At 39.3% G+C, this 25,382-nt stretch overlaps 1 long non-coding RNA gene across 1 annotated transcript in view; it reads left to right on the plus strand.

Moving 5' to 3' along the window:
• LOC113876582 overlaps positions 1 to 25,382 on the plus strand; it is a 188,938-nt gene that overhangs the window by 94,509 nt on the left and 69,047 nt on the right. The window contains exons 2-3 of the long non-coding RNA XR_003506531.1: positions 17,115 to 17,171; positions 17,751 to 17,820. This is a non-coding gene — a long non-coding RNA (uncharacterized LOC113876582). The remainder of the gene's footprint in view (positions 1 to 17,114; positions 17,172 to 17,750; positions 17,821 to 25,382) is intronic.

A 25,382-nucleotide genomic window follows, 5' to 3' on the forward strand; every position in this document is an offset into this window, starting at 1 on the left:
AGACTCTTGAGAGTCCCTTGGACTGCAAGGAGATCCAATTCTGAAGGAGATCAGCCCTGGGATTTCTTTGGAAGGAATGATGCTAAAGCTGAAACTCCAGTACTTTGGCCACCTCATGCGAAGAGTTGACTCATTAGAAAAGACTCTGATGCTGGCAGGGATTGGGGGCAGGAGGAGAAGGGGACGACAGAGGATGAGATGGCTGGATGGCATCACTGACTCGATGGACGTGAGTCTGAGTGAACTCCGGGAGTTGGTGATGGACAGGGAGGCCTGGCATGCTGCAATTCATGGGGTCGCAAAGAGTCGGACACGACTGAGTGACTGAACTGAACTGAACTGAAACTTATTAACATTTATATATAAAACCTAAATATTAAGTCTTCCAATTCAAAAACATGGGATGGCTTTCCATTTATTTTGATATTTTTATATTTCTTTCAACAATGATTTGTAGTTTTCCGAGTATAGTTTTGTACTTTTTTGTTAAATGTCTTAAGTATTTTCTTCTTTTTTGATGGTATTGTGAATAGAATATTTTTTAAAGATTTCATTTTTTGATTGTTTGTTGCTAGAGTATAAAAGTACAATTGAATTTGTATATTGATCTTGTATTCATAACCTTACTGAACTCGTTTATTACTTCTAATAGTTTTATGGTAGATTACTTGGGATTTTCCATATAAAATCATGTCATCTACAAATAAGACTTATTTCTTCCTTTCCAATCTGAATGCTTTGTATTTCAGTTTCTTTTCTAATGTCCTTGGCTAGAAATTCTTGTATAATGTTGACTAGAAATGGTGAGAATGGACATCCTTCCCAGTGTTGGGGGAAATCTTTCACAATTAAGCATGATGGTTGCTTAAAAAGTGTTTTTTTGTGGATGCCTTTTTATCAAACATAGGAGGTTCCCTTGTGTTCCAAATTTGTGGAGAGATTTTTTTCAATAAATAGATGTTTAATTTTGTCAAATGCTTTTTTATATCAATTAAAAATTTTAATTGAAAATTTTATTTATATGGTGATTATGTAGTTTTTCTTTTTTAGGTGGTTAAAATGGTGGATTACATTGATTGATTTTCAAATGTTGAACCAGACTTGCATGCCCAGGATAAACCCACTTGATTTTGGTGTTATTATTCTTTTAATATATTTTATATATCTTATTTATAATGTATTTCATTGTAATAATTCATTGCTAATATTTTATTAAAGATTTTTGTGTCTGTATCCATGAAGGGTACTGGTTTGTAACTTTCACTTTTTATATTGTCTTTGTTAGATTTTGGTATCTGGGTGATGCTGGTTCTCATGAGTTGAAAAATGTTCCTTCTTCTATGTATTGGGAAAGATTATGAAGAATTAGCATAATTTCTTCTTTGAATCTTTGGTAAAATTCACCAGTGAAACCATCTGAGTTTCCTTTTCCTAGGAAAAAAAATAAATTAGGCATTCAATTTCTTTAATACTTATAAGACTATTCAGAATTTCTACTTAACCTAGAGTCAACTTAGATAATTTGTGTTTCTCAAAAATTGGCAGATTTTATCTATTGAATTTCTGCATGTAGAGTTGTTCACAGTACTGCTATGTTATCATTTTAATGGTTGTAGGATCTGTAGTGATATCCCCTGTTTCATTCCTAATATTGGTAATTTATATCTTTTTTTATTTCTTGGTATATCTTGCTAGAGATTTATCAATTTTATTGATTGTTTCAAAGAGCAGCTTTGATTTCATTGATTTTGTCTACTATTCTTCTCTTTTCAATTTCATTGATTTCTACCCTAACTTTATTATTTCCTTTCTGCTGTTTGATTTGCTTTTTTCTTTGCTCTTCTAATTTCTTTCTTTTTTTTTTTTTTTAATGATTCATTTTATTTTTGGTTGCAGAGGGTCTTTGTTGCTTTGTGAGGGCTTTCTCTGGTTGTGGCAAGCGGGGCTTCACTTCATTGCAGTGTGAAGGCTGCTCATTGCAGCGGCGTCTCTTGTTTCAGAGCACAGGCTCTAGATGCTTGGGCTTCAGTAGTTGTGTCACATGGGCTTAGTTGCTCCATGGCACATGAGATCTTCTTGGATGACGGATTGAACTCATGCCCACTGCATTGGCAGGCAGATTATTACCCACTGCACTAGAAGACGGAAGTCCCTCTTCTGATTTCTTGAAGGTAAGATTAGATTATTGATTTAAGAACTTTTCTAATATAAGCATTTAATGCCATGTTTTCCTCTAAGCACTGCTTTATCTGCACTTCACAAATTTTGAAATGTTTACTTTCACTTACTTCCAGTTCAAAATATTTTCTAATTTTCCTTATGATTTTCCCCTTGATTCATGGGCTACTGGGAGAAGGCAATGGCACCCCACTCCAGTACTCTTGCATGGAAAATCCCATGGACGGGGGAGCCTGGTAGGCTACAATCCATGGAGTCACAAAGAGTCGGACACAACTGAGCAACTTCACTTGCATTTTTCACTTTCATGCATTGGAGAAGGAAATGGCAACCCACTCCAGTGTTCGTGCCTGGAGAATCCCAGGGACAGCGGAGCCTGGTGGGCTGCCATCTATGGGGTTGCACAGAGTTGGACATGACTAAAGCAACTTAGCAGCAGCAGCAGCATGGATTACTTGAGAATCATATTGTTTAGTTTCTAAGGTTTAAGGAGGAGATTTTCCTGTTATTTTTTCATTACTGATTTCTAATTTATTCAATTATAGTCAGAGAATTTGGTTTGTATCATTTTATTCTTTTAAATATGTTAAGATGTATTTTATCACCCAGGATATGGCCTAACTTGGTGAATGTTCCCTGTACACTTGAAAAAAATGTGTGTTCTGCTACTCTTAAATGAAGTATTCTATAAATGCATATTGAGGTCAATCAGTTGATGGTATTGATTAGTTCTCATATAACCTTGCAATTTCTGTTTGCAAGTTCTATCAGTTACTAGAAATGTTGACATTTCTAATGATAATTGAATATTTGTTTACTTTTCCTTTCAGTTTTCTGTTTTTGCTTCATGTATTTAGAGGTTCTGTTGTTAGCTGCATACATATTTAGGATTATTATGCTTTAAATTGATCCTTTAATCATTATGCAATGTCTGTTTTTATTTAAGGTAATTTTTTGGTCTAAAATATACTTTGTCTAATATAATTATTGCCATTCTAGGCTTCATTTGATTATTGCCATTATGGTATATATTTTTCCATCCTTATACTTCTAATCTACTAATATTATTATATTTAAAGTGAATTGCTTATAAACATTTAGTTTCATCATGTTTATTAATTCTAAATATTTATCTTTTAATTGGTTTATTTAGATGTTTACATTTAATGTAATCATTGATATATTTTAATAGGCCTATCATTTTGTTGTGTTCTATTTATATTTTTATTTCCTATTTACCCTTTCTTGCCTTCTGAGTTATTTTTAAAATTTTTATTTATTTTTTTATTTTTGTTATTAGATCTATTACTAGATCTATTATTAGATCTGTTTATTTATTTTTATTATTAGGTCTATTACTGGATCTTTGTTGCTGTGAGTGGGCTTTCTCTAGTTGCAGTGTGTGGGCTTCTCAATGCAGTGGTTTCTCTTGTTATAGAGCCCTGACTCTAGGGTGCTTGGGCTTTAGTAGTTGTAGCCCATGGGCTCAGTAGTTGCAACTCATGGGCTCTAGAGCATGGACTGTGTGATTGTGGTTCACAGGCTTAGTTGCCCAGTGGCACGTGGAACCTTCCCAGAGCAGGGATCAAAGCCATGTCCCCTGCATTGGCAGATGGATTCTTAACCACTGGACCACCAGGGAAGTCCTCTTTTGGGTTATTTAAACATTAAAAAAAAGCTTACATTGACAATTGTAAGAAATAATGGCAATCCTTTGTTCAGTTTGCTTAGTTTCCTCTAATTATAAACTTTGCCAAACTATAATATTAAATCAGTATATTGACATTAATACAGTCTTATTCAGATTTCCTCAGTTTTACTTGTATCCATTTGTGTGTGTATTAAGTTCTATATAACTTAATCACTTCTTTATGTTTTTGTTGGAGAAGGCGATGGCACCCCACTCCAGTACTCTTGCCTGGAAAATCCCATGGACAGGGGAGCCTGGGAGGCTGCAGTCCACGGGGTCGCGAAGAGTCAGACACGACTGAGAGACTTCACTTTCACTTTTCACCTTCATGCATTGGAGAAGAAAATGGCAACCCACTGGAGTTTCTCCAGTGTTCTTGCCTGGAGAATCCCAGGGACGGGGGAGCCTGGTGGGCTGCCATCTGTGGGGTCACACAGAGTCAGACACGACTGAAGTGACTTAGCAGCAGCAGCAGCATGTTTTTGTATCCACCACCCCAGTCAAGTGTCCCTTGGTCTCTTACATTATAACTATATTCACCTTACTTCAGCTCCCTATGCCCTAACCCTTGGCAACCGCAATCTTTCCTGTCTTTCTAAAATTTTCTATCTTAAAAGGTTATTTAAATGGAATTGTATAGCATATGGAGAAGGCAATGGCACCCCACTCTAGTTCTCTTGCCTGGAAAATCCCATGGATGGTGAAGCCTGGTAGGCTAGAGCCCATGGGGTTGCTAAGAGTCAGACGCGACTTCACTTTCACTTTCACTTTTCACTTTCATGCATTGGAGAAGGAAATGGCAACCTACTCCAGTGTTCTTGCCTGGAGAATCCCAGGGACGGGGGAGCCTGGTGGGCTGCCGTCTCTGGGGTCGCACAGAGTCGGACACGACTGAAGTGACTTAGCAGCAGCAGTATAGCATATAACCTTTGGGATTGATATTTTTCACCCAGCATAATTTTCTGGAGATTCATCTCTGTTGTTTCATGGTTAATAGTTTGTTCCTTATTATTGCTGGATAATAATTAGTGGTATACTGGTACCACAGGTTGTTTAACAATTCACCTGTTGAAGAACATTCTAGGCCAATCCCAGTTTTTTACTATTACAAATAAATTTGCTATGGATACTTATTTAATGTTTAAATTTTTTAGTATTCAATATTAGTTTATCTTTTTTTTGTATAATATCTCTTAGAATGGTTTCATTGCTCTGAGGACTACAAAAGACATAGTTAACTTTTCATTCCACCTAGAATCAGGTAGAATGTAGAAACTTACCATTATGTAGGGCCTATTATCCTTATCCCCTTTATTTTATGGTTTTCTTATTAATTATTTAGTGCAATTTATTTAATATGACTTATTATAGTTGTTCAGTTCAGCTCAGTTCAGTCAATCAGTTGTGTCCAACTCTTTGTGACCCCATGGACTGCAGCACGCCAGGCCTCCCTGTCCATCACCAACTCCCAGAGTTTACCCAAACTCATATCCATTGAGTCAGTGATGCCATCCAACCATCTCATCCTCTGTCATCCCCTTCTCCTCCGGCCTTCAATCTTTCCCAACATCAGGGTCTTTTTAAATGAGTCAGCTCTTCTCATCAGGTGGCCAAAGTATTGGAGTTTCAGCTTCAGTATCAGTCCTTCTAATGAACACTCAGGACTGATTTCCTTTAGCATGGACTGGTTGGATCTCCTTGCAGTCCAAGGGACTCTCAGGAGTCTTCTCCAACATCACAGTTCAAAAGCATCAATTCTTCGGCCCTCAGCTTTCTTTATAGTCCAACTCTCACATCCATACCTGACTACTGGAAAAACCATAGCCTTGACTAGACAAACCTTTGTTGGCAAAGTAATGTCTCTGCTTTTGAATATGCTATCTAGGTTGGTCATAACTTTTCTTCCAAAGAGTAAGTGTCTTTTAATTTCATGGCTGCAGTCACCATCTGCAGTGATTTTGGAGCCCAAAAAATTAAAGTCAGCCACTGTTTCTACTGTTTCCCCATCTATTTGCCACGAAGTGATGGGACCGGATGCCATGGTCTTAGTTTTCTGAATGTTGAGCTTTAAGTCAACTTTTTCACTTTCCTCTTTCACTTTCATCAAGAGGCTCTTTAGTTCTTCTTTACTTTCTGCCATAAGGGTGGTGTCATCTGCATATCTGAGGTTATTGATATACTATAGTTGTATTAAACCTTATCTACCCAGTTGGCTTCAGGCTACAAGTTCCAACCAGATCTATGGATTATGGTTCATTTGCAGAGTCTTTGCAGTGTTATTGGATCTATCCCAGGAAGGTACCACTAGCAGTCAGTCTGGGATTTGGGCTGTGGCTTATCCTGTTCCCTTCACAAAGTCTATGGTAGGCAGTTTAGGACTAGGCCCATGCATGCACAGTCCAGGGATTTGTCCACGAGTTGATAAATGGCTTTATGGGGCCACTTTTCCCAGCTTCTGCCTCTTCATACTCTCTCAGATACTTTCATATTTCCTAGGTGTCCTCTTTTTACTCCTCTTGGTCAGAAAGCTGAGGCTTTATTTATCCTACTCTTCCGCACACTGGGCTGGGAGTGTGAGGAAATGGAGAACAAAAAGGGAGTAATGTTTCTCCCATTTACTCTGAGCATTAGCAGACCTCTTTCCTGCTCTTCAATCCAGAACAAGGACTGTATTCTGCCCATTCCAGGTTTCAGCTGTGTTGCATCCAGGCTGGGGGAAAATGTGATTTGGTGACTCTGAATATGTCTCTCCCCCAATCTATCATTTTCATTTGAGTCCTCAAATAGCTGATTCATTCATTCGTCTACAGTTTATAACTGCATTCAGTGGGAGAGACAGGGTGGAGTGTACTTTTTCCTTCTTACTTCATCCATTTTGTCTTTCAAACATTTGTTGACATTTGATACATCCATCTATAGGTGTTTCTTTTCAGTTCTCTTTGTCTTCATGAACTTGTGTTTTTGTTCTTTACCAAAGCTCTTTATAGCTCTGGTAAAGTCTTAAATTAAGAAAAAGAGGAGATGGTCAATCTTCTTTGTTTTATGGATTCTAAAAAAATTGTGTTCTATGCAAACTTTGACTATTTTTCCCTTGCTTTTCTCCATTAGTATTAGTTACTGTTTTAGTTCCATTTCAAGCTCTTACTGTTGTTGTTTTCTTTTCTTTTCTTTTATAACAGGTAACAGAGGCATATATTAGAAAGTTGGAAGAATTAATTGGAAATCTGCTGTTTTGTTTTTTCTAGCTGGTTAGAATAGAGCCTCCCTCTAATTGTAGAATATGAATATTTATATATGATATATGAAATATATATATATATGATAAATAAGACATTCAGATTTCCCCCTTTCTTTATGTTAACCAGAGAAAAATATTTTAATTTGTTCATTGCTGTTGTTTAGTCACTAAGTCCTGTAAGACTCTGTGACCCCATGAAGTACAGCATGCTAGCCTCCCTGTCCTTCACTATCTCCCTGAGTTTGCCCAGATTCATGTCCATTGAGTTAGTGATGCCATCCAACCATTTCATTCCCTGTCACCCCCCTTCTCCTCTTGCCCTCAATCTTTCCCAGCATCAGAGTCTTTTCCAAAATATGACAATAAAAACCCTTTACATCTGTATATTGCTCTCATATCTTAACATTAATTCCTTAGTTAGATTTGATAATTACAGGTGGGCATCAACATCTACCATGTTTTTTGAGAAGAATTATTTTTATTTCACTTTCTTTGGGATTTTGCTGCTTGTCTTTATTAATTAAGTACCAAAGTGTCCTCAGAATTGTGAAACTTTTGCTGAGAGAAATATCTATTCTAGTTTAGTTGGTTTTTTATTATATTCAACCTTCATTGTTCCTTTTATTTTAAGATTGTCATAAGCATATACCTTTTACTTTATGTGATAAAGGAGAAACTGGGGTTTGAAACTAGATTTTATCCATAGGTATACTGCTTTTAACTTTCACTTTTTTATTAACGAAGCTAATGTGAAAGCAAAGTGTTTTCTGTTGCCAATTTAACTTCTTTAATTAAAAATGAAAGTTATAAGGTAATAGTGCCATGGGTGAAGTTCTAATGTTATCAGAATGGGGAAAATGGGTTTAAAATTGAAACGGTTGACATGGTGGTGACTATAGCACAGCATCAGGAGTTTTGACACTTTATTTAATGGAAAAAGGATACCAATGCCTTAAACTCTTCTAGTATTAACTTTAAAAAAATTATAAAACTATAAGAGGCATGACTATGAGAAAAGCACTGATGAAAGCCGAGGGTGCCCTGGGAAGGTATGAGTTTGAAAGATTAAAGCATGAATACTCGAGGTTTCAAACTGTAAAAGAATGTGTATCCTGTGCCTAAATGAGGTCAGGCAAAGCAGAATTCCTCTTCACTTTTACCAACCTCATAAAGTTGACAAGTGTCTGAAACAAACAATCATTCTGGAACGTGCTGAACCTGATTATAGCAAAATCCCTGTGAAAAAAATCATGGTCTACAGTCTTTGTGCCAGTGGGAGTGGCTTGAGGAGTTAGTTAATTTTCTTGACTACAAAATAAGGTATTCAGAAAAGTATTTTTATTTATGGAGAGTCTTAAGATCCCCCTCTCTAATTTCCATTTATATCAGAAAGTATGTTTTCAAACAATTGTTTCCCATTCATGAGGACCTCAGCCTATTGAGATCAGTGTATCTGTCATGCCTGTGCAGTTCACTCAGTAGAATTTCTAATATTTGGTAGAATTATGTTCTCCGCCCCCCACCCACAGAAAAAACCCAATGTCATACCAGACACATCACTTTACAAAATATTAATAGATTTCCCCCAGTATCAGTATTATACACAGAGGTATTTCAGGCATACAGCATGTTACATCTACAAAGACTTTAACATAAAAATGTCCTTGGCTCAGGACTCACAGTAAAAGTGTAATAGTAAAGCTAAATTAATTTCACGGTAATTTATCATCCCTAAAATTTAAAGTGGGAGAAGGAGAAGGGTCTTTCAGTCAAGTACCTGCCCCGTGTCTTCTGACAAGAACTGAAAGCTGAGATTTAGTGAAAACAAACTAAAAGATGGTAAATCTGGGTAAATTTATAAGGAATTTTGTTCCCCGTAAGTCCACACGCTTGACAAAGCCAAAACAACAACACTGATACTTTCAGAAGATTCAGTTTTCACATGAGCAACTGTGGCTGATGGAGGGGACCTCTTGAAAGCACCAGGCATGTTGGAATGGCTGTCCAGGGTGAGCAGGAGGGCCACAACCCACTGGCTTTCAGAGCTCAGAAAACTGGGGGTACCGCATTCGCTCCCACATCAGACCTCTGTGCCCAGCCAGCTGTGTGACCAGGAAGAGGCATGGGGCCCCTGTCCTAGCTTCATGAGGCAGAGGGGACCATACATATCAGCAGCCATTGCATGGGTTTTTCCATAAGCATCTCCAACCTTCCCAAAGCTTCCCTCAGCTTCTGCTTTATTATTTCATAGATGGATCCAGGGGAGAAGGCAATGGCAACCCACTCCAGTGTTCTTGCCTGGAGAATCCCAGGGACGGCGGGGCCGGGTGGGCTGCCGTCTATGGGGTTGCACAGAGTCGGACACGACTGAAGCAACTTAGCAGCAGCAGCAGCAGCAGCAGACGGATCCAGAAGGGAATTTTTCCTCTTTACAGCCCCTTCTCGGGATGGCTGTAAAATTATCTCCAACCATTTCACCTGGAAATCTCCAAGAGGACATGCAGCTCCTGTTGACATCCTGTTGCGTTTTCAGTAGCTTTGCATATTTGTCTGTGGTGTGTTTTCCAGTCCTGTGCTTTTCTTCATTTTCCCCAAGTGATTCATTAGTATGTTTCCTATTGTAGAGGGTTATCATTAATATACAAATTAATAGTCAAGGAAGTATCCAAATTTAGGGCAATGATTTTTTTATATACATATAGGAAATTGGGTTAGTTGCTTTCTTTCCTAACAAAACCTCATTTTGCTACATTTTTAGTTTTTAAATTTTTTCTTGAAATAGCTTTATTGTCTTCATGTGTTTATAAAGTGAAATACATACTCTCTTGCCGGGAGCCGGCATATTGCATATTGAGTGCATATTGCGTATTGAGTGCAGCACTTTCCACGGCATCATCTTTCAGGATCTGGAATAGCTCAACTAGAATTCTGTCACTGCTGGGAGCCAGCGTGAGGAGCTCCACGCATGACAAAGGTCATGAGGAAGGAGGCTTGGCATACGCAAAGGCGGGATCGAGCCTCAGGAGTCCCCCTGGAAATTCTTGAGCATCTACCCCCAAAACCAGAGTCTGCCTACTTTCTGCTTTGTGCTTTCACCTACACCTCTGACTTTATGGGAGGCTGTCCCCACTACCTCTCTCTGAAAAAAGAGTTAGCTTACAGCTCCAGTTAATAATTCCTGGGTGTGACAGTGTTTAACATACTAACTCCTTTGGAAACCCTCTAGCCTGACTGAATAGGTTTTTCCGGCCACATGTGATTGTTCAGAGCCTCCCAACTGTGAGAGGCAGGAGATGTTCTAAACTGTCTAAACACAGATTCCTTTGAGTAGTTAAAAGATTGATTAGAAATTGTATTGGTGAAGGGTGTTTCACTTATTGGGCCAATGTTTGCTGCTAAGTCTCCATACTCCTTACCTACTGTGTCCTTGGCAGTGTATTGATTGATATAATGGGTGTATAGAAATGTAAGTAGTAGCTCAATGTTTGTAACCTTGGACCCTTGAGTTAATTCTTTTCTTGATTGAGCCCACCTCACCTTTGCCCTATAGGAATGCAGCTTTATCCAATGCTTTTTTGGAGGCTGGTGCCTGACTTTGGAATAATCACCTTTAGAGAAAGATAAGTTTCTTAAAATGTTAACAGGCCTCCTGGCCAGAAGATGATGTAATTCACCTGAACTTTTGCATATGATAAGTTTGAAAGCCTGGCTTTGATTAGGACCAGGAACTGCTGTCCCTGCATGACTCCACCCCTTCCCCCATTATCCTCTATGCACAACTTAAGGTATAAAAACTACTTTGGAAAATAAAGTGCGGGCCTTGTTCACCAAAACTTGGTCTCCCCATGTCACTCTCTCTCTCAAATTCTGGCTGAGTCTCCATCTGGAGCGCGGAACCCGCCATGCTTGCTAATTATGCCTGGGCTTCTAAGATCTGACCGGGGAGGCCTCAGTGTCTCCTCTCCTTTGGGAGAACGGAAGGATGCCTGCGGCCTACGTAAGTGGTGCAAACTTCTTGTCTTGAAGTTTTATTGGTCTCCCGCGTAAACCAAGCTACTCAGCCTCTTTTCTCCACTGAATTTTCCTACTGAGCTATCCTCATTCTATTACTCTTTATATCTTTGATAAATATTTAAATAAATAAGTCGCCTATGCCATCTCTCCTTCGAATACCCTGGACCAGCTGGGGGGCTGGACCCCGGCACTCTCTGCAAAAGCTTAAGAAAATCCTATAAATACAAAGAGGTTAGCAAAGACTACCTGTAATTCCATTTCCTGGAGATGGCCTCTCTTCCACTTGATTTAAATCCTTCTGGTCCTTCAGTTCAGTTCAGTCGCTTAGTCATGTCTGACTCTTTGCGACCCCATGAACCACAGCAAGCCAGGCCTCCCTGTCCATCACCAACTCCTGGAATCCACCCAAGCCCATGTCCATTGAGTCAGTGATGCCATCCAACCATCTCATCCTGTCATCCCTTTATCCTCTTGCCCTCAATCTTTTCCAGCATCAGGGTCTTTTCAAATGAGTCAGCTCTTCGCATCAGGTGGCCAAAGTATTGGAGTTTCAGCTTCAACATCAGTCCTTCCAATGAACACCCAGGACTGATCTCCTTTAGGATGGACTGGTTGGATCTCCTTGCAGTCCAAGGGACTCTCAGGAGTCTTCTCCAACATCACAGTTCAAAAGCATCAATTCTTTGGCACTCAGCTTTCTTCACAGTCCAACTCTCACATCCATACATGACCACTGGAAAAACCATAGCCTTGACTAGATGGACCTTTGTTGACAAAGTAATGTCTCTGCCTTTTAATATGCTATCTAGGTTGGTCATAATTTTCCTTCCAAGGAGTAAGCATCTTTTAATTTCATGGCTGCAATCACCATCTGCAGTGATTTTGGAGCCCAGAAAAATAAAGTCAGCCACTGTTTTCACTGTTTCCCCATCTATTTCCCATGAAGTGATGGGACCAGATGCCATGATCTTAGTTTTCTGAATGTTGAGTTTTAAGCCAACTTTTTCACTCTCCTCTTTCACTTTCATCAAGAGACTCTTTAGTTCTTCTTTACTTTCTGCCATAAGGGTGGTGTCATCTGCATATCTGAGGTTATTGATATTTCTCCTGGCAATCTTGATTCCAGCTTGTGCTTCATCCAGTCCAGCGTTTCTCATTATTTAACTCTGCATAGAAGTTAAATAAGCAGGGTGACAATATACAGCCTTGACGGACTCCTTTTCCTATTTGAAACCAGTCTGTTGTTCCATGTCCAGTTCCAACTGTTGCTTCCTGACCTGCATACAGATTTCTCAAGAGGCAGGTCATGTGGTCTGGTACTCCCATCTCTTGAAGAATTTTCCACAGTTTATTGTGATCCACACAGTCAAAGGCTTTGGCATAGTCAATAAAGCAGAAATAGATGTTTTTCTGGAATTCTCTTGCTTTTTCCATGATCCACCGGATGTTGGCAATTTGATCTCTGGTTCATCTGCCTTTTCTAAAACCAGCTTGAACATCTGGAAGTTCACAGTTCATGTATTGCTGAAGCCTTGGAGAATTTTGAGCATTACTTTACTAGTGTGTGAGATGAGTGCAATTGTGTGGTAGTTTGAGCATTCTTTGGCATTGCCTTTCTTTGGGATTGGAATGAAAACTGACCTTTTCCAGTCCTGTGGCCACTGCTGAGTTTTCCAAATTTGCTGGCATATTGGGTGCAGCACTTTCACAGCATCATCTGGTCCTTTATAGGGAACTAGAAATATAGTTGTCTATATATGTGTGGTGCATAACTACCCTCTCTCCTTAGAACATTTCCAACTCCCTTGTTCCTCCTGTTTGCTCAGTAACACCCAAACTTGGTCCTACTTTAATTTTATGACCAAAAACCTCAAGGGGACCCTTAGCACAGCTCAGCAATGTGAGTCCACTTCCCCAGTTGGTTCACCCTCCCACTCTCTAAGACCACTGTTTTATGCCACCTTTTATTTCTCCCAATCTTTAACACCCTTTCCTTCCCTCTCATTCAGATGATGACCTTGTTTCTTATTTCAAAGAGAAAAATAGAAGCAATACAGTGAAAGCTGTCTCATTGCCCAGCCATCAGCTCACACCCACCAGCCTTCTGGCCACTGTTCCCACTCTGACTCTCCTCTTGCTGTGAGCAACCCCCATATAAGCTCTGCATCCCATCCGTTCTCCTAGTCAGTGGTTTTGCTTCTGACGGGGTTTGACCGTTCCTTCGTTCTTCCACTCATCAGGTTTCCTCTCAACTCCTTCAATCCCAGTAGCACAGAAGCATGCTGTGCTCTCAGCCATCTTAAAAACATGTCCTAACGTCTGTATCACCCACAACCACATTTCTCTGCTTGCCTTTATGGTAGAATTTCTCAAGAGTTGGTAGACCATTTTCACTTTATATTGACTACATTTTCTTATTTTTGGTATTCTTGATGCTTTGGTGTTTGGGGTCTTGATCTTTGGGAAACTGCCTCTCCCAGAGCTAGCTAATTCCTGGAATTAGCAAAGGACTGCCCTGCAAGCACCTTTGATATACAAAGTAACCAATTCAGAGGTCCCACTCAACCATCTCCTGTATCAAACTCTCACACACCAAACCAGTATTTCCCCTGCCCTAAGTTACCCCAAGGCCAGACACTGGACAACTAGGGGCCATTCCTTTAGCCCACAGCCTGCTGAAATTATCCAGAAAAGATAATCACAAACTTAAACCTACCTCCTGTGCCTCACCCATTCCTTCCTTTGAAAATCCCAGTGAAGTTTCTGCTCTGGGCCATGCTCCCCTCTCCCCTATTGCCTCCTGGCTGACCTGGGTTCTTCCCCATGTGGGGGATCCCACTGGATTTTTTTTTTCCACTTTCTCTGTCAAGCAGGAAGAGAGTTGCACTGAGTGTGAACGAGGACATTCCTTGAGCTGAACACTGCAAGTGAAAGGGGAAATCTCTCAGTCATGTCTGGCTCTTTGCAACCCCATGGACTATACAGTCTGTGGAATTCTCCAGGCCAGAATACCAGAGTGGGTAACCTTTCCCTTCTCCAGGGGACCTTCTGAACCCAGGAATCGAACCAGGGTCTCCTGCATTGCAGGTGGATTCTTTACCAGCTGAGCCACAAGGGAAGCCCATTTCTGGGGATCTGTAGGTATAAATTTCTTCATTCCTGACAGTCATTTCCATGTTTGTGTACCTTACCAGATCTGATTCAAACAAATCCTGGGTACACACTTTAGAATATACTTCTGCCTGGGTTTTCTGTTTAAATGACTCTAATCAGATGTTTGTCCCCAGCATTCCTCTGAAACAGATCTTAGAACACCTGCTTCTTGCCAAACTCAGTGGTTAATTCTTGGTTCTCCTATTACTTGAGCTCCTAGCAGATTTGATAGATTCTTATCATCTCCTTTTTACTTTTCTAAGAATATTTATTAACTTATTTGCCTGCATTGAATCTTGGTTGTGGCATGAGGGGTCTTAGTTGCTATGCATGTGGGCTTCTCTTTTGTGATGGTAGGCAGGCCCAGTAGTTGAGGCAGTCTGATTCAGTTGCCTCAGAGATGTGGGATCTTAGTTCCCTGAACAGGGATCAAACCAGTGTCACCTGCATTGGAAGGCAGATTCTCAACCACTGGACCACCAGGGAAAGTCCCTCATTGTCTTATCTTTAGCCATTACCTCTCCCCTGCATTTCTGTCACTTATATACAACTTCCAACTTCCTACTTGATACTGTCTCCTGGCTCTCTGATACAGCAGACTTTGTGTGTCCCAAAACATACTCTTGAGTTACTCCTTATACTCGCCTGATTTTCCCATTTCTGGATATAACACCACCATTCATCTAGTTCCTCACTCCAAAAAAACTAGGAAATATGCGGTTTTTGTTTTCTGCCTTCATTTGTTTCTCCCCACTACCCCTCTCTTTTCCTTTTATTTCTCTTCCTACCAGTTTCATACAACAAAGCAAGGAGGCTTTGGTGATGGCAGGAAGGAGGGAGCAATGAGACAAGCCCCCTGATCTTGTTCGGCAGATCTTGTTGTTACTGGGATTACGGTAGCTCAACGGTAAAGAATCTGCCTGAAATGCAGGAGACGCGGATTCTGTCCTTGAGTCATGAAGATACCCTGGAGGAGGAAATGGCAATCCACTCCAATATTCTTGCCTGGAAAATTCCATGGACAGAGGAGCCTGGCGGCCTATAGTCCGTGGAGTTGCAAAGAGTTGGACATGACTAAGCACGTATACCGGAGAAGGCAGTGGCACCCCACTCCAGTACTCTGGCCTGGAAAATCCCATGGACGGAGGAGCCTGGTAGGCTGTAGGCTATGGGATCACTAAGAGTCGGACGCGACTGAGAGACTTCCCTTTCACTTTTCACTTTCATGCATTGGAGGAAATGGCAACCCACTCCAGTGTTCTTGCCTGGAGAATCCCAGGGACGGGGAGCCTGGTGGGCTTCCAACTACGAGGTTGCACAGAGTCGGACACGACTGAAGCGACTTAGCAGCGGCAGCAAACACGTATACACCTCATTGTAACCGGGAGAATCTGGTGCAGCTTGTCTAAAGAAGGAAAAGCAGGCAGTTTCTACATCAGAAGTTGCATGAACAGCTGTATGCTTGATGGGGAGGGTCCAAACACTGCAGCCAGGACTGAGATGGGCAGCAGTCATGGAGCAGCCTAGGGCTCCTCTCTTGGGAGAAAGGGTAGTAGTTTAGTTGCTCATTCATGTCCGACTCTTGCAACCTCAGACTGTAGCCTGCCAGGCTCCTCTGTCCATGGGATTCTCCAGGCAAGAATATTGGAGTAGGTTGCCATTTCCTTCAGTGGATCTTCCTGACCGAGGAATCAAACCCAGGTCTCCTGCATTGCAGGCAGATTTTTTTCTGACCGAGCTACAAGGAAAGCTCAGACTGGGAGAGAAGGGGTTCCCCATTAGTCCAGCATCAGGAGGCTCTTTCTGCAAATGGTAATGATGTCTCTCCCCTCCCACCACAACTCCTCATTGGTGTCAGTGTCCAAATTCAGGTCCCTCTGATGGTCTCTGCCACTGTTCTCTGTTTAAGTGGGTGTATTTTAGCTTTAGCATGTCATTCTTTTCCTTTTTAAAAATATCTCTTTATTTATTTGGCTGTACCTGGTCTTAGTTGTTGCATGTGGGATCTAGTTTCCTGACCAGGGATCAAACCTAGGCCCCCTGCATGGGATTGTGGAGTCTTACCCACTGGACCACCAGGGAGGACCTTAGCATGTCATTCTTTATTCTGTCTTTTTCAACTGTTTTGCCAATAAATATTGGATTAGGACCAGGCATATTTTTTTTCTTTTGGAATTTCAAATCAAATATTTAAAATTTTTATTTGCTTCTTCACTTTAAGCCCCAAGTATGTCAGCACATGCTAACCAGCATGGAAGGAGGGAATCTTGCCTTATGTTGCTGGCATTTTTCTGTGATAGATGTGCAAAGATCTGCTAGCAATTAAGGATTGATTTCATTGTCCAAGAGATTTGGGGACTGAAAGCTTGGCATCACAGGCTATTTCAGGATCCAGGAAGTAGGACATGTGCATTTCACATAACTTCTTTATCTCTTGTGTCGTAGCTACTTCTCCATCAGATGAGTTGGGCTTCCTGGAAAGAAAAGATTTGGGGGCATAATTGTATACAGGGTCTAATTAATGTGGAAGGACTTGGTGTACAGCAATTTGAATACCTAAAAAAGAATGGAAACTTATTTTGAAACTTAAGAGTGAGCAATATTATAAGTAAAGTGGGTTGATTTTTTTAAACCTACAGTAGATTTTATTTAAAACTGAATATTTAACAGCTAATTGGGTAAGCCTAAAGGCTTGAAATTACACGTCTATGAATTTAGGCCTTGCGTTTTTGACACCTTGGATCCTCTTCTCCCTCCTTTGCTATTTTTAACTTACTGCAACAGATGAGGGGCTCTTAAACCATCTGTTAACCTTTCTTTCTCCTTTTTTTAACCATGTAGAGTCGCTCAAGGCAAGAAGACCCAGAGACAGCAAGACTGAAACAAAAAGCAAAGGAGGTAGGCATGGCTCGAGATCATTGGGTTTGACATTTCAAGGCTTTTGCCTATTAATTTTTTATGCCTTGCTACTTGTATATCGTTAATAAAAATCTGACGAAAAACTTTTTAGGATGTATTTGTTGCTTTGGCTTTGATCTTAATGTTTGCAAACTAATACATTAATACATGTGAAGCCTTAAGGAGTTTTTCTAAGAGAATATTTCCATACATTATGTTTTCATTTCCATTTTAGGTAGCTGAGCCTCTGTGGGGTTGTTGATGGTGGTGGCATTCGATTTTGGTTGGGAAATGTATTTCTTTGCCTGCCATTAAATGTGACTTTCGAAGCATGAGAAACCTTGTCATCAATATTTTACCTAAATTCACTTCAGTAAGGTCCTGAACTTCTAAGAAGTGTTGCCATTTCAAATTCTTCATTTTGGAAAGATGTGTGAAACTCCATTCGGTTATTTGTAATAGTAAAACTCATCCCAAATCATCTAATCACAGGGCTTGCTGTCTGGTTATTAAAATTTCACTTAGGTTAGGCTACAGAGATCAGCTCAACTGAATGTCATTATCTTTGCTCCCTTTAAGGTGCCTGCTTCCTAGAAGTGGCAGCTGTGCCTGACTAATTGAGTTGCAGTAAACCCAGTTGTCCAGAAACGTAAGTCACGCCAACTAAAACATGTCATCTTGTTCCTTAACGTATGTACAGGTCCCCCAATGCAAAATATAGTCATGACATGACAAAGTGTCCACTGAAAACGTTGAAAGAGTATTTGAGATTCAAGGATCCAGTGAATAACTAGATCACATTTGAAATTTTATTTTATGAAAATAAGTAGATAGGAAACTTGAATGATTACTCATTGGAAAATGATTGCTTACCCCATTTTGAATGCCTTGCAGTGACACATGGGGGAATAGGCTGTTGAAATGGCCCTTTAAGTTGTGTTTTACTCAAAAGTGACTGTGAAATTCTTTGAATATTTATGATTTATGCTGAGTACCATACAACCTTCAATAGCTTTCAGATTTTTATCCTTGTAAGTAATGTTTGAAATGTCTATCATATTCTGATTTCTGAGTGGTTAATTATTCAGGTAAATGTTAAGTACCTTTCTCTAAGAGGAGAGGGAATGGGAAAAAGCACATTGCACAGGAAAGCAAAATTAATTCACCGTGGTGATCAGTAAGATAACCACTGATCAGGGTCATCGTTACAGAAATTTCTTTTACTATTGTTCCCCAAAAGGTGAAATCGTTAACAACCATGGTTGTTTTTTAGATCCACTAGAGGGAGTAGTGTTGTACAGATAGGTACTTTTAAAAAGATCTGTTTGTCATTGAGTTGGTAAATAAATTTGTGGTAATAGTATTATCAAAATTTAACAGCCGTGATATTTTAAGTCTCTTTTTATTTGCAAATGTTGCTAGGTGGTTGATTTAAACCCAAAGCCAGCTTTTCGGTGACAGAGGAGAATGCTCTATACTTTCACACGTTTTTCCTACTTCTTTCTCTTCCTTCTAATGTAATTCCTTAATTTTCTAATTCTGCTTACTGTCCTGAGGCAATTTTGATATGCAAATAAGCTTTAGCATTAAGAAAACCGGAAGCTTTTGAAATTCTGACTTTCATTTTTTGAGAGATTGTGTGTTTGGTATGGAAGCCCCACAACAGGGAATAAATGATTACCATTTCATTTCTACTGTGGCTTTCAAGAGCATGTGTCTGTTTCTGGATCTCCTGGTGGTCTGCCTGACCAGTGCTTTGGCTTGGTGGGTAAATGACACCCTCCCAGATAGAAGATGTCATCTGGTCTTCTCTTTTCCATGAAGTGATAATAAGAAGCTTCAAATGTAACGTTTCATTTCCCAAAACTTACAGAATTTAAAGTAATTCACACACAATGTTTTACAAATGTTTAGAAGTACCGAAGGGCTTGCAATGGGAGTGCAACACTGGGCTCATCTTCCGTTCCTTTCATACCACTCCTCAGAGTGATCACTTGATAAAATTTTACTGAGGTAAAATTTACATACACTGAAACTCACACTTGAAAGCCTTCAAGTAAATTGGTTTTGATTAATTGGTTCAGTTGTGTAACTACCACCACACTCAAGATACAGGTAATTTCTGTCATTCCAGAAAATGCCCTCACGCCTCTTCTTTTCAAAAAAAAAAATTTTTTTTATTTGTCTTTATTGTATTTTTATTTGGTTATATGTTTTCCAGTGTGTTTATATATATATATTTTTTTAATTATTATTATTATTATTTTTCTAGCTGTGCTGGGTCTTCCTTACAATCCATGGGCTTCTCTAGTTTCGACTCACGGGCTTAGTTGCCCCATGGCGTGTGGGACCTTAGTTCCTGGACCAAGGATCAAACTTGTGTCCCTGTATCAGAAGACATATTTTTAGCCACTGGACCACAAGGGAAGCCCCAAAATTAATTTACCGTAGTGGCTGTTAAAATGATCACTGGTTAGAGTGATTGCTATAGAAATTTCTTTTACTATTGTTTCAAAAAAGGTGAAATAGTTACAAATGTGGTTATATTTTAAATCCACTAGAGGGAGGAATGAAGTTCAATTTAGCAGTCTTTAAAAAAATTTTATCTTTTATGCTTTTCATATCATTCCTAAGAAATCATTGCCTAACCATGGTCACTAATAATTACTCCTCTGTTTTCTTCTAAGAGTTTTGTAGTTTTAATTTTTATGTTTAGGTCTTGATGTATTCTGAGTTACATTTTATGTATGGTGTGAGGTAATTGTCCAAATACAACCTTTTGCATATGGCTCTCCAGTTGTCCCAGCACCATTTGTGGAAAGACTGTTCTTTTCGCCACTGAATTGTCTTGGTAGCCTTGTCGGAAATCACTTGGCCATGAATGTAAGGGCTTATTTCTGGAGTCTTGATTCTCTTCCATTGACCTAAATGTCTATCCTTATGCTAGTACTGCACTGTCTTGATTTATGGTAGCTTTGTAATAAGTTTTGAAATGAGATGAATAAGTTCTCCAACTTTGTTCTTCTTTTTTCAGATTATTTTAGCACTTTTGTGTCATTTTGCATTTCCATGTGAATTTTAGAGCAGCTCATCAATTTCTGCCAAAAAAAAAAAAAGCCCAGCTGGGACTTTGATAGGGATTATATTGAGGCAGATCAGTTGGCAGAAAATTGCCATGTTAACAATATTGTTACCCAATCCATGAAGATGTAATTGTCTCTCCATTTGTTTAGATCTACTTTAATTTCTTTCAATAATGTTTTATAGTTTCAGAGTATGTTTTACACTTCTTTTGTTAAATTTATTTCTAAGTCTTTTATTCTTTTTGATACTATTATGAATGGAACTGCTGTCTTAATTTCACTTCAGATGTTCATTGCTGGCACTTAGAAGTAAAATTGATTTCTGTTTGTTGATTTTTTTTTTTTTTTTTTGTATGTTGATCTTCTATCCTGCTAACCTGCTGTACTCATTATTAAGTTGTAGTCTTCTTTTTTCTTTAAACTTGATTTCATAAGGTTTTCTATATACTTATATTTTCAGTCTGGATGCCTTTTATTTCATTTTCTTGCCTTATTTCCCTGTCCAGAACCTCCAGTATAGTGTTGAATGAAAATGTTAGGAGTACACATTTTGTCTTGTTCTCAGTTTTAGGAGGAAAGCATTCTGATTTTTGGTTAAAAAAATAAATTAATTTTGATGAAGTGCATGTTATCAATTTTTTAATTTTATAGCTAGTATTTTTTGTGTTCTGTCTTAGAGATCTTTGCCTATATTTGTTCCAATGTCAGTTGGGAGTCTTTCCCACACCACCAAGCAATGTGCCTTCACCAACTAATGTCCTACACTCAACTCAATTCTGACGCTATCTGGAGATAGGGTCAGATTACACAGCTTAATCCCACAAGGTTGCCCTCCACTTCAGGTGCCAATTGTAAGTTCATTGTTACCTGTGCTTCTAATTGACCAAACCAGCTACAGATGGAAGGTTCCCACACCATATCCTTGTGTTTGATTAATCTGTTAAAAGAGTGGCTCACAGAACTCAGAAAACCCATTTATTCTCTAGAGTACTGGTAAACCACTTCAGTATTCTTGCCTTGAGAACCCCATGAAGAGTATGAAAAGGCAAAAATATATGACATGAAAAGATGAACTCCCCAGGTTGGGAGGGGTCCAATATGCTACTGGAGGAGAGCAGAGAAATAGTTCCAGAAGGAATGAAGAGGCTGAGCCAAAGTGAAAACAACGCCCAGTTGTGGATGTGTCTGGTGATGGAAGTAAAGTCTGATGCTATAAAGAACAATACTGCATAGGAACCGGGAATGTTAGGTCCATGAATCAAGGTAAATTGCAAGTGGTCAAACAGGAGATGGCAAGAATGAACTTTGACATTTAGGAATCAGTGAACTAAAATGGATTGGAATGGGTGAATTTAATTCAAGTGACCATTATATCTATACTGTGGGCAAGATGTCCTTGCTCTCTAGAGAAGTTTTGTGGTCTATCTTAGAAGTTTATGTCTATGATCCATTTCAAATTAATTTTTTGTGTAGTTGTTGATTTCTGCCTTTATTTATGTCATTTTTGCTCTATGAACCTTGAAGGTCTGTTATTAGGTATATACACATTTAGGATAATTATATCTTCTTGATGAATTGCTCTTTTATAATTATGAAATTTTCCATTTTTTCTCTAGAAATACTCTTTGTCTTGAAGTCTGCTTTTCTGACATTAAAATAACCATTGAAGCATTCTTATGCTTACTGTTTACATGATATATATGTTCCCACACTTTTATTTTCAACCAGACTTTATTTTATATTTAAAAGTGCATCTTTTATTGGTAGCATATAGTTGAATATGGCTTTTATATGTAGTCTGACATTCTTTGCTGTTTAGTTGCAATAAATACTGCATTTATATTTAGTGCAGTTACCGGTGTGGTTTGATTTTAAGTCTGCTGCCTCGTGATTTGTTTTTTATCTTCTTCTTTTGGCCTTCAAACTTCCTTTTACAATATCTAGCCTTCTTTTGGAGTAATTTAATGTTTTTGTATGTTATTTCTTCTATCAACTTTTGAATTGCAAATTTGGAAAACTCAGCAGTGGCCACAGGACTGGAAAAGGTCCGTTTTCATTCCAATCCCAAAGAAAGGCAATGCCAAAGAATGCTCAAACTACCACACAATTGCACTCATCTCACACGCTAGTAAAGTAATGCTCAAAATTCTCCAAGCCAGCCTTCAGCAATACATGAACCGTGAACTTCCAGATGTTCAAGCTGGTTTTAGAAAAGGCAGAGGAACCAGAGATCAAATTGCCAACATCCGCTGGATCATGGAAAAAGCAAGAGAGTTCCAGAAAAACATCTATTTCTGCTTTATTGACTATGCCAAAGCCTTTGACTGTGTGGAACACAACAAACTGTGGAAAATTCTGAAAGAGATGGGAATACCAGACCACATGACCTGCCTCTTGAGAAACCTATATGCAGGTCAGGAAGCAACAGTTAGAACTGGACATGGAACAACAGACTGGTTCCAAATAGGAAAAGGAGTCCGTCAAGGCTGTATATTGTCACCCTGCTTATTTAACTTCTATGCAGAGTACATCGTGAGAAATGTTGGGCTGGATGAAGCACAAGCTGGAATCAAGGTTGCCGGGAGAAATATCAATAACCTCAGATATGCAGATGACACCACCCTTATGGCAGAAAGTGAAGAGGAACTAAAAAGCCTCTTGATGAAAGTGAAAGAGGAGAGTGAAAAAATTGGCTTAAACATAGGGTTAAGGTTAGGATTAGCTCAACATTCAAAAAACTAAGATTATGGCATCCGGTCCCATCACTTCATGGCAAATAGATGGGGAAACAGTGGAAACAGTGTCAGACTTTATTTTGGGGGGCTCCAATTAAAAGACGCTTACTCCTTGGAAGGAAAGTTATGACCAGCCTAGATAGCATATTGAAAAGCAGAGACATTACTTCGCCAACAAAGATCCATCTAGTCAAAGCTATGGTTTTTCCTGTGGTCATGTATGGATGTGAGAGTTGGACTGTGAAGAAAGCTGAGTGCCGAAGAATTGATGCTTTTGAACTGTGGTGTTGGAGAAGACTCTTGAGAGTCCCTTGGACTGCAAGGAGATCCAACAAGTCCATCCTAAAAGAGATCAGTCCTGGGTGTTCATTGGAAGGACTGATACTAAAGCTGAAACTCCAATACTTTGGCCACCTCATGCGAAGAGTTAACTCGTTGGAAAAGACCCTGAGGCTGGGATGGATGGGGGGCAGGAGGAGAAGGAGACGACAGAGGATGAGATGGCTGGATGGCATCACCAACTCGATGGACATGAGTTTGGGTAAACTCCAGGAGTTGGTGATGGACAGGGAGGCCTGGTGTGCTGTGATTCGTGGGGTTGCAAAGAGTCGGACACGACTGAGCGACTGAATTGAACTGAACTTATTATATATTAGTGGCTGTTCTAAGGCTAGCAATATGTATCCTTGGTGTATCAAAGCCTGTTTAGAATAACACTGTACCATTGTTCACATCTACTGATTCTCATTTCACACCTTACACTACTTCCCACATCACAATTTATATTTCACACTTCACAAATTCAATAACCTTAAAGTAGAATCATTCCGTGTATTCACTCTCTCACCCCATCTTTTATGCTACTGTTGTTATATCTTTTATTTCTATATATCTTATAAGTCCCAAGTGGCTCACACAGTAAAGCGTCTGCCTGCAGTGTGGGAGACCTGGGTTCAATCCCTGGGTTGGGAAGATCCCCTGGAGAAGGAAATGGCAACCCATTCCAATACTCTGGCCTGGAAAATTCCATGGACGGAGGAGCCTGGTAGGCTATAGTCCATGGAGGCACAAAGAGTTGGACACGACTGAGCAACTTCACTATAAGTCCCACCTTACAGTGCTTATTATTTTGCTTTAAACAGTCAGTTTTTAAAGTAAATGTGGGAAGAAAAAAGTTTTGTATGTTTACAAAGTTATTTACCATTTCTAGTGTTTATTCTTTCCTGTAAATTCAAGTTCCCATTGGGTATCACTTTCCTTTATCCTGAAGAACTTCCTTTAGCATTTCCTTGTATTAAAAATCTAATGACAAATTCTTTTAGCTTTGATTCATCTGAAAATATTTTTATTTCATCTCATTTGGGGAGGTTATTTTCATTAAATATAGAATTCAGTGTTGACAGCATTTTTCTTCATGTTTTCATCTTTAGAAATGTAATTCCATTGCCAGCTGGTAGCCATTATTTCCAATGAGGCATCAGTGAACAGTGTTAATTTTTCAATGATTTTCTGCTCCTCACCCGGTTCTTCTGAAACTTCAATCACATATGCTTGACCAATTAATATTATCTCAGAGTTCATCGAGACTTTGTTCTTTGGAAAGCCTAAGTGATGACCAAATTCCTCTAACTTGGGAGGATGCTAAGCCCAAACTGTCTTGCTTGCAGTAGATGAAAGCTGAAATCTCTCCTCTTTCAGCAGCTGCCTTTCAGCAGGCTTCTTAGAGTTTCCCTGCATATTTGCAGTTCAGGGTGAGCTAAGGATTTGAGGGGAGTTTATATGAAAATTTGGTGACTCCCCATCCTATGGTTCCTTTTTTTCCCCCACCTGACTTTTTCCCTCTCAATTTTTGGCTTCTCTGGCTACTTCAGATTCTAACACTTCAAGTCAACTCAGACTCTCTGTTTCAGTTCAAGCTGTTCCACCCCATAGAGACTAGGGAGTGCCTTTGGGGAAAATTAATAAGAACATAGATCTCACCCAGTGCAATTCCCTTATTTCAAAGCTTGAATCCCTACCTCTTTATGCCTGTTTCAGGTCATTTTCTAGTGCCTTCAAACAGTTTTTCAAAAATTTTGTTCAGAGTTTATAATTATTATCTACAGAAGTGGTAGTCTGATACAATATAGTCTTTCATAGTTTAAACCACAATTTCACAGCAATCATGTTTAACCATTTCTAGTATAAGGTCTTCTGTAGTTATTTCCATGCTTAAAATACTATGCTTATGTCTGAATGCCTCAACTTTAGAATTAGCTGGTGGATTTTTGCTGTGTTAGATGAAATTTAACTTAATTTATGCGTCTTTCACCTCCATATAGTATTGTTCAGTCATACCAATATCGTTACGTTACTGTTTTGTTGTTTTAATTGTTACCCATGCAACTTTAAAT

The sequence above is a fragment of the Bos indicus x Bos taurus genome, chromosome 18, assembly GCF_003369695.1.
Source record: "Bos indicus x Bos taurus breed Angus x Brahman F1 hybrid chromosome 18, Bos_hybrid_MaternalHap_v2.0, whole genome shotgun sequence".
Lineage (NCBI taxonomy): Eukaryota > Metazoa > Chordata > Mammalia > Artiodactyla > Bovidae > Bos > Bos indicus x Bos taurus.